Genomic DNA, 8597 nt, shown 5'->3' on the forward strand with positions numbered 1-8597 from the left:
AGTCTGGATCATATATTATAAAAATTCCAAAGAATTTATTATCAAAACTAAACACAAAACTTAAGCTGTACATAAAGCAATAAACCTTTACAATAAGCTGTTAAGGGTAAGTGGCAATGTAAGTTTACACACATTACTGAAGGCAAGGTAGGCAAGGGAGAACCCAAGGAGAAATGTCCATTACGTTCATACAGCTCCCTCTTGATTGAAACACTCAGGACGCGTTGAATGAAATCACCATATGGGAAGTTCACAGCACCATGCTGACCAATCCCCTCTTCAAAAGCTGTCTGTGAGAACACTCAAGTTCGACGCAGCAGGCAATGTAGTCATCAAAGGTGATCTTTCCATTGGTGCTGTACCTCTTTGCAACTGAATTCATGACCTGAGGACTCAACCTAAAACCCATAGTCCTCAGGGCCTTCTGTAATTTATGAGGATCCACCGTTCCACTTCTATCGCAGTCAAAACTGATGAAGGGCTGTCTCCGCCATTCAGTACAGCCCAGAGTTCTTTAAATTCATTGAATCTCATTGTGCTAGACATGTCTGTAAATCCAGCATTGAAACCATAAGCCGACCAGTCTCCAGGTTAAAAGGTTTGTATCCTCCAGCAGTGCCTGACTGTGTCAGACACCTCTGCAACTGATCAACATCTCTTTGCCCATCCTGTCCAGCTACAGCAGCAAAGTATCCGTACAACGGATCCTGGGTTTGTCCGGGAAACGCAGGCCCTCCGGGAGCCCCTCCATACCCGCCTGGGAAGAAGCCGGCGCCGGCGCCGGAGGCCATGGTGCCGACTGTGCTGCCGCTGCCCGCGCCCCTGGGCGCATAGCTTTCGACATCACGACAATGCTGCAGTAAACATCTTGCCGATCTGTTATTTACAGCCTGTGCAGACTACGTGTAGGATCAATTTCTAGCAGTGAAACTACACTTAAGAGAGATCACCCAGTTGCTTCCAAAACAGCTGCGCCAGGGACGCGTGTTTCGCCACAAACGCGCCACCCAGCGTGATCTCAAACATGTAGACTCTTCTGGTAGGTCACAGTCTCCAGGGCAGAGATCAGCTGTTCTTTGTCCTCGCCCGTAGGGTTCGCGCGGGAAGGGTCACAGCTTGGTTTTCCTGAATGGATTGAGGATTGAAGTAGCCACCGCAGTTTCTCAGAGATGCCACTAGGGGGCGGAGGGAGATTTTTTTTTTTTTTTTTTTTTTTAAACTCCGGAAATGAACATTTTTAAGGGCATCTGGTGGCAGTCCTGCCGCTCCTTGGAAACCCGATAGGGGCAGTTCTACTCTGTCCTATAGGGTCGCTGTGAGTCAGAATCGATTCGACGGCAATGGGTGTTGGGTGACAGTCCAGATCCCTGGGTAGCGCAAACGGTTTGTGATTGACTGCTGACCTAAAGGTTGGCTGTTCAAATCCACCCAGTGGTACCACAGAAGAAAGGTCTGGTGAACTGCTTCCATAGATTACAGCCAAGAAAACCCTATGGAGCAGTTCTTCCGTAACACACGGGTCACCATGTGTCAGAATTGATTCAATGACAACAGGTTTGGTTTGGTTTTGGATCTTTTGGAAGTAGACCACCAGGCCTTTCTTCCGTAGTACTGCTGGATGGGTTCAAACCACCAACCATTTAGCTTAGCAGTTGAGTGCAAACTGTTTGTGCCACCCAGAGAGCACAATCACTGAAAGCCCCATGGAACTCGGTTCTATTCTGAAACATATGACTTCGCCATGGGTCAGAATTGACTGAATAGCAATTAATGGCTTAGGGGAGTCCATGGGTTGTGCAAATGATTGAGCACTTGACCGTTAACCAAAAAATGGGAGGTTTGAGTCCACCCAGAGGCACCTCAGAAGAAAAGTCCTGGCAATCTACTTCTGAAAAATCAGCCATGGAAAACCCTATGGAGTGCAGTTTTACTCTGACACACATGAGGTCACCATGAGTTGGAACTGACTTGATGGCAACAGTTTCTAGTTTTGGTGGCTTAGGACCTCCTCTCTCACAGGGGTTGTGTGGGGACTTAAATGTCAGGGTGAGAAGAGAGAGGTGGGAGCAAAGGGAGTAGGGAAAAGGAGACGCTGGAGAAAAGGGGCTTCCGAGGGCACCTCCAGACCAGTTAGGGACCAGTATGTTTCCCCTTTAGGGCCCTCAGCATGATACCCTTCTCTCACCCTGTCAAAGTGAACGGGACCTTGTACCTACAAACTGAGCTCAAGAGCCCAGAACAGAGTGGGAAAAAAGTTACAGGATAAATATGTACAGTGTGATTCCATTTGTGTAACAAAACTTCCATAAATAAATTCTATGTATTCTCTAGGGGTGTGTGAGTATGTTTATCACACATCTCTCTATAGAGAGAATTCTGGAAGTATGAATTTTAAACTGACAATAATGGTTATCTTTGGAATTGGGGGGGGGCGGAGCCAGAGGATGAAAAGGGGGAATGGGTTGTGATCAATGGGACTTTAGCCTTAACTGAAATGTTTTAATTTTCTAGGAGTCCGTAACCCTTTAGTTGTGTAAGTTAAAATAAAACTTTACTTAAAAAAGAAAATAAATAAATATCAAATGCCATCTTGGGTTGCATCAATAGAGGTCTCACATGCAGCTCAAAGGAGGTGACAATCCCTCTGCTCTGCTCAGACCACATCTGGGACCTCCTTTCCTCTCCTTGGCCCTGTCCTGTGTGAGGGACAATGACAGCCCTAGGCATGCTAGGGGTGGGGGGTGGAAGGGATTATGGTGCCATCTGAATGGGGTGCAGATAGGGGAGCATGCCCTTTACCCAGGCTGAGTGGCTGGAGAAATGGTGGGGAGGAGAGCAGCTTCCAGATGTGTGAGTGTGTGGCAAATGGATTCTTGAAGACAGACTTTGCAGGGTGCCTTGCGGCAGGGTTTTGGGAGTGAGGGATGGTGGAACTGTTCAGCGTCGGGCGGAGATTTCTCCTCCAGCTAAGCAGGGATGGTATGGGCTGATTTGGGGAGTTGGGAGTCCTGGGAGGTATGGAAACCATGGCAGCACAACATTCCATAGAAGTGTGGAGGAGGGGCTCCCAGCATCCTATCGAGGGGGTGGTGGGGGGAGGATTCTCTGGAGGCCCCCTTCAGCTCTGAACTCTACGCGTCTCTGGGGCCCTCTGTTCCTTTCCAAAAGCAATAGTCGGGAGGCCAGAAGGGCAGCAGTGGTGGTTGGTGTTGGCATGGAGACCAGACCCCTACTTTAGCTGGGCCTCAGTATTCTCACTTCTAAAATGGGTGAGGGGTGGGGTGTGGTATCTGATTTTATCCTGCCCAGCATCCGCCAGGGTCTTTTGTCTGTCCCTTATGGCCCCCAGAGGAGCCGTGGTGGCGCAGTGGTTAAGTGCTCTGCCACTAAGTGAAAGGTCAGCGGTTTGAATCCAACAGCCGCTCCGTGGGAGAAAGATATGGCAGTTTGCTTCTGTAAAGATTTACAGCCTTGGAATCCCTATGAGGCAGTTCTATTCTGTCCCATAGAGTGGCTATGAGTCGGAATTGACTTGACAGCACCGGGTAACCGGTAACCTGAGGACTGCAGTTCTAACAATTGGCCACCAGAGGACGCCTTCGGTTAGGCTTGAAAAAGAAAAGAAAAATTCAGATTTGAGAGGGGAACCTGAGGCTGGGCTTCTCTTCCTCGCTTCCTTTACTTGTTCTTTCTCTTTCCATAGCTAGCTATTGAGATCTACTCTGTCCCAGGCACCGGGGATTCGGCAGGAAGCATGATCTCCAAAGTGGAACTGCTAATCTTCCCTCTCGACTCCTTTCTTTCTTACACACCCCACATCTGATCCCTCAGCGGATCCTATCAGCAGTTCCTCTCTTCTTTCAAGTAAATCAGAATCCAACCACTCCACAGCCCTCCGCTGTCCCCACCCCGCTCAGCCGCCTTCATGTCCCGCCTGGACCGTCACAGCAGCCTCCTCACTGGCCTCCTGCTTCCTTCCACCCTCTGTCTCCCTCACTCCACTCTCAGCCAAAGGGATGCTATTAAAACACAAGCCCTCGCTTATCTCCCCTCTGCTCAGAACCCTCCCAAGGCCCCTCAGGGGAACCTACAAGGCCCTGTATGACCCTGTCCCCATTACCCTTGCCCTAGTCCCCCTGCCCTCCCCTCTCACTCTCTCCACTTCAGCTACATCCACCTCCTCGCTGTTCCTACCCTGTGCTGGCTCCTTCCTGGCCTCAGGACCTTTGCAGTTGCTGTTCCCTCCACTGGGGCTCTGCTTCCCCAGGCAGCTGCATGGTTCCTCCCTTGCTTTATTCATGTCTCTGCTCAATCTCATCCCTCAGAGGTGACCCCTCATTAAAACAGCCTCACCCCTGCCACTCTATCTCGTCATGCCGTTCTAATTTTCCTCACAGCCCTGATGTGATGTTATTTGTTCTCTTATTCATGTTGTTGGGTGTCTGTCACTCCACCAGTGTCAGCTTGACAAGAGTGGGGACTCTGATGGTTTGATTCACAGCTGAGGCCTGGCTCATGGAAGGACTGAGCTCCATAGGATTTTCTTGGCTGTAATCTTTATGGAAGCAAATCGCCAGGCCTTTCTTCCCTGGTGTTGCTGGGTGGATTTGAACTGCCAACCTTTAGGTTAGTAGTCGAGCACAAGCTGTTTGTGCCACCGAGGGACCTGCCGTCATAAATAGAAGGTACCTGTGAAAATATCCCTGGAGAAGGACATCATGCTTGCTAAAGTGGAGGGTCAGGGAAAAAGAGGAAGACCCTCAATCAGATGGACTGACACAGTGGCTGCAACAATGGGCTCAAGCACAACAACAGACCAGGCAGTGTTTCATTCTGTTGTACATGGGGTTGCTGCGAGTCAGAGCCCACTCGACAGCACCTAACAACGACAACAAGCAAGGATTAAACGTTAAAGACAGAGCAGCGCCAAGGAAGACTTTTTCACTGATGTAATGGAACTTGAAAGCAATGCAGAAAGGGATTCAGGGTCTCCTTATTGGGCTCATTGTTATTTAACTTGGGGCTGGTCTGCAGGGTGAGGGAGGTGTAGGCAGGATAGGAGAGTGGCCCCTTCTCTAGGTGAGGGAGTGCCTGAGGCTTCACAAGTTCTTGGGGAAGGACCCGGTGTCCTTGGAAGACCGTGTTGATACAGTGCCAAAAGCACCGGACAGGGGGTCTGGGGGTGTGGGCCTGCCCCTGCTCTGCTCTGGGCCTCTGTATTACTGTCAATGCAGGAAGTGATAATACCAGCAGCGGGAGCTCCAAGGAGGTGAGAGAAGAGAAAGCACTTTTGTGATGGGAAAAGTGCTGGATGTCTGGGTTTATTGTCCGCATCCTACCCTCACACACCCTTCTACCCTTGGGTAAAGTCCCAGCTGTCTTCCAGAGCTTAGAGGACCTGCGTGACCTGGGTGCCCTGGGTGACCTTGCTTCCTGCGCATATCCCCTCCCCCAGCCCCAAACCCCATTCTGTTCCCCTCCCTCCCATGCTCTCCCTGGATCCCTCCTGCTCATCCTTCCAGCCTCAGCCCAGATGTCACCTCATCCCAGAAGCCTGCCCTGACCCCCTGAAGAGATTAGGGCCACCCTCATCTGGGACCTCAGCTGCCTGTGCTTCCCCCATCACCAGGGCTTCAAACTGGTTCTGGTTCAAACCCCTGCTGAGAATTGTCATTTCTAACAAGTTCCCAGGTGATGCTAATGCTGCTGGTTAGGGGCCAATTCTGAGAACCGCTAGTAGAGCAGTGGTTCTCAATATTTGATATACATAAGAATCACCTGGAGATCTTGTTAAACTGTGAATTTTGATTCAGTATATCTGCAGTGGGAATGCAAATTCTCAGCAGGGGTTCCAACCATAACAGACTGGTTTGCAGCCCTGCATGTTACATCCCTAACCACTCAGAACTGTTATCACCTACTGGCCTCTCAGTCTCTCCAGCTAGCTTCGGGCAACAGGCAGCAGAGAGCAAGTATGTCTTGTATCCCCAGCCTCTGCCTCAGTGCTGGGTGCATACTAGGAGCACAGCATATTTGTTGAATGAACAGGTGATTATTATTAATTTCCTATTTCCTTGGGGGGCTCAGAACGGGCAATTGGCCCTTTGCTCATTCATTGTTGTTATTAGGTGCTGTCAAGTTGGTTCTGACTCATAGCGACCCTATGTACAGCAGAACGAAACACTGCCCAGTCCCGCACCATCCTCACAATCGTTGCTATGCTTGAGCCCGTTGTTGTAGCCACTGTGTCAATCCACGTGGTTGAGGGTCTTCGTCTTTTTCGCTGACCCTCCACTTTACCAAGCATGATGTCCTTCTCCGGGGACTGGTCCCTCCTGATAACATGTCCAAAGTAAGCGAGACAAAGTCTTGCCATCCTTGCGTCTAAGGAGCATTCTGGCTGTACTTCTTCCCAGACGGATTTGTTTGTTCTTTTGGCAGTCCATTGTAGATTCAATATTCTTCACCAACACAGTAATTCAAAGGCATCAATTCTTCTTGCGTCTTCTTTATTCATTGTCCAGCTTTTGCATGCATATGAAGCGATTGAAAACACCATGGCTTGGGTCAGGTGCACCTTAGTCCTTAAAGTGACATCTCTGCTTTTTAACACTTTAAAGAGGTCTTTCGCAGCAGATTTTCCCAATGCCATGCATCTTTTGATTTCTTGACTGCTGCTTCCATGAGCGTTGATTGTGGATACAAGTAAAATGAAATACTGCTCATTCATTATTCACTTGCAAATATTGATTGAGAACCTACTATGTGCCAGGCACTGTGCTAGGCATGGGAAAGACAGACAGAGCTTCTGCCCAAGTAGGGGAGGCAAAGAAAGCCAAGAAAACAAAATATAAAATAATTTCAATGTTACTGGTGCTGTGGAGATAAGCAGGGGCTGTGGAAGAGAGTGTTGGAGGGCTTCATGGAGGAGGTGACATTTATTTGCACTGTGACTTGGATGAGAAAGAGCCAGCCAGGGGAAAACCAGGGGAAAGGCATTCCCAGCAGCAGAAACAGTGTGTGCAAGGGCTCTGAAGTGAGAACCAGCTGGGCCTAGTGAGGACCAGAAAGATGACCCAGGGTTGGGGTGAAGGGAGGGAGCAGGCAGGCAGTGCATGAGGTCTGAGAGGGAGTCAGGGCCCATCAGAAGGGCTGTCCTGAATCAGGGAAGGCCAGTGGAAGGTTTTAAGTGAGAAGAGGTTGGAGTCTGATTTATATTTTAAAAGCTGCCTGCCCCTGCGAGGAGGGAGAGCCGGAGCCTGAGGAGCAGAAGCAGGGCGGTGTCCGGGCAGAGATGGACCAGCGGAGCCCATTCAGCCTCGGCCAAGGTGTGCAGGTCCAGGCCTGGGAAGCCAGGTCAGGTACTGGGTGTTCAGAGGGAATGGTGGGGGATGTGGGCAGGGCCTCTGGTGTCAGTGGGGTCTTTCTCTGGGCCTTAGAGAGAGAAAGAGAGGCGAGGCTCATCCTTCTCCAGCAGGCTCATTTGTATCTGATCTGCATACATACGAAGTACAGGGTTCAAGTTGAAATTTGCAAAGGCCTGTGCCAGCCTCCTGGATGGAGGGTGTTGGTGTGCTGGGTTAAGTTTCCACAAAGATTTTGCCCTCAGGACACGACCTTCCTTTTCAAGAGGGGCTGTAGCCTCCCCACCCCACTCTGGCCTGGCCCTGCCATCTGGGGTTGGGGAGGGGCCCCAAGGACAAGGCTGGTTCTTTTCTTGAGGGTTCTGCTATGAGGACAAAGAGTCCCTACTCCCGGAACCCGCTTCCCTGCAAAATCCCATCTGTTAGGCCAGCCTTTGACCTTCAACCTCACCGGCAGTGCAGGGTGGGGGAAGGAAGGCTTCGTCCCCTGCCTCCCCACGGGAGTTCCAAGCCTCTCCTCCCAGCCTCTGCCATCTGTCCTGGGTAGTGCAGACGTCTTCCTGCCTCTGCTACCTGCTCTTCCCTTTCCGGGCCTCAGTTTCCCTGGGCATCACATAGAGGTGGGATCAGATGGGTTTCCCGAATATGAGTGACTAGTGTTTCACTTTTGTAATTGTTGGCATATCCATGACCTACCTGTTCTGTTGTTGACTTAATATATATATTTTAAATTGAACTTACTCTCCTTTACTTAAATAGATTTAATTTAAACATTTTCTGTTAAAACCACTATCGATTTTATACCACCTCTATAAGTGGACAAAAACCCTGGTGGTGTAGTGGTTAAGTGCTACGGCTGCTAACCAAAAGGTCAGCAGTTTGAAACCAGGAGCCGCTCCTGTGGGGCAGTTCTACTCTGTCCTATAGGGTCACTATGAGTTGGAATCAACTGGACAGCAACGGGTTTAGGGGTCTGGTAAATGGAAAACCAGTAGCATTGGCCATAATTAGAAAAATACTGGAAAAAATAATGGTATGGAAAAAAACAGTGTTATTAAGTTTTAGTGTAGCCTGAGGTGAAAGAAGCCACACACAAAAGGCTGTCACACAAAAGGCTGTATAAATGTATGATTCCATTTAAAGATATTCTGCAAAAGGCAAAACTGTAGAGAAAAAAACAGATTGGTAGTTTCCAGGGGCTGAAGAGGGGGAGGGAATTGACCGTAAGTTTCA

The 8597-nt window shown here is 49.6% G+C and overlaps 1 pseudogene; it reads right to left on the bottom strand.

Moving 5' to 3' along the window:
* The window catches only part of LOC101341965 (sorcin pseudogene), a 13557-nt pseudogene extending 12766 nt beyond the window's left edge, over positions 1 to 791 (bottom strand).
* Positions 792 to 8597: the final 7806 nt, after the last annotated feature.

Source organism: Trichechus manatus, unplaced genomic scaffold (assembly GCF_000243295.1).
Source record: "Trichechus manatus latirostris isolate Lorelei unplaced genomic scaffold, TriManLat1.0 scaffold00008, whole genome shotgun sequence".
NCBI lineage: Eukaryota > Metazoa > Chordata > Mammalia > Sirenia > Trichechidae > Trichechus > Trichechus manatus.